This window comes from Nannospalax galili, unplaced genomic scaffold (genome assembly GCF_000622305.1).
Source record: "Nannospalax galili isolate Female #2095 unplaced genomic scaffold, S.galili_v1.0 scaffold455, whole genome shotgun sequence".
NCBI lineage: Eukaryota > Metazoa > Chordata > Mammalia > Rodentia > Spalacidae > Nannospalax > Nannospalax galili.
In genome coordinates this window covers 41,894-43,621 of record NW_008335815.1, presented here as the reverse complement: position 1 = coordinate 43,621, position 1,728 = coordinate 41,894, and positions in this window count along the sequence as shown.

Genomic DNA, 1,728 nt, shown 5'->3' with positions numbered 1-1,728 from the left:
TGAATTCCAGGAATTCTTTTATTTCTTTCTTAATTTCTCCTTTGACCCACTCATTGTTTAGGAGTGTGTTGATCAATCACCACGAGTTCGTGTAGTGACTAGGGCTTTGTCCAGTGTTGATTTTTGAGCTTTATTGCATTGTGGGTCCAATCGAATGCATGTAATTATTTCCATTTTTTTGTTTTTGTTGAGGTTTGTTCTGTGCCCCAGTATGTGGTCAATTTTTTAAAAAGTTCAATGGGGTGCTGAGTAGACAGTGCATTCTTTGGTGCTTGTGTGGAATATTTGAAAGACATCAGTCAAGTCCATTTGATATATGGTATCATTTAATTCAGACATTTCTCTGTTTATTCTTTGTCCAGTTGACCTATCTAATAGAGAAAGTGGGGTACTGAAGTCCCCTACTATTACTGAGTTGGGGTTAATCTGTTTCTTAAAGTCCTATAGTGTTGTTTTTATGAATTTGGGTGCACCAGAGTTTGGTGTATATATGTTAATGGTTGTAATATCTTCTTGGTTAACTGTTTCTTTGATCAGAATGAAGTGACCCTCCTTATCTGTTATGATTACTTTTACTTTGAAGTGTATTTTGTCAGATACTAGAATTGTGACCCCTACTTGTTTTTAGTGCCATTTTCTTGGAATATTCTTTTGCATCCTTTTACCTTAAGGTTGTGCCTGTCCATGAAGGTCAGATGAGCTTGCAGACAGCAAAGTTTCTTAATCCATTCACTTAGCCTCTATCTTTTGACTGGGGTGTTCAGTCAATTGATATCTCAGGTTATTATTGAAAGCTGTGTATTGGTTTACCAGCACTTTGATTGCTGTTTTTGTTCTTTGTCTAGTTTTATGTTTCCTAGATTATACCTTTATTTATTTTCTTTTGTTGCCCCTGGGCTATAGTTGTTCCTCGCTCTGCTCTCTGTATTGCTTTAAATATTCTTTGAAGGGCTGGTTTTGTGGACATGTATTCTTTCAGGATATTCATCTCATGAAAAATTTTCTTTCCCCCTCAATTATAATAGACATTTTTGCTAGGGAAGGTATTCTGGGCTGGCATCTATTGTCATGTAGAACTGGAAATGCCTTTGTCCAGGCACTTCTGGCTTTCATAGTTTGCATTGATAAGTCAGCTGTAGTTCTGATGGGCTTTTCTTTGTATGTGGCTTCTTATTTTTCTTCTGCTGCTTTCAGTATTCTCTCTTTGTTCTGTACATTTAGTGTTCTCGCTACGATATGCTGTGGGGAGTTTCTTTTCTGATCCTGTCTATTTGGTGTTCCATGTGCTTCCTGTGTTTGTATGTGATGTCTTTTCTTAATTTCTGGAAGTTCTCTTCTATGATCCTGTTTAAGATCTGGTCAATACCATGAGCCTGAAATTCTCCTTCCTCTATGCCTAAGATATGTAGATTAGGTGTTTTCATGGTGTCCCACATTTCTTGCATATTCCTTTCCTGTGTTTTTTAAATTTTTCCATAATCTTTGCTTGAGTGGTCCAGTTCTTCAATTTTATCCTCCAGTGTTAAGATTCTGTTTTCCATTTCATTCATTCGAGGTGAGACTTTCCCCTGTTGTTTCAAGTTGGCTTATTGAGTTTTGCACTTCCTTCTTCATTTCTGCCTGAGTTTTCTTCAGTGTTTCTCTTTTGTGAATTCATCAGAAGTTTATCCCTATCTTCTTTTAGCTCTTTGATTTGTTTGTTCATGTGTTCTTTAAATTCGTTGAATT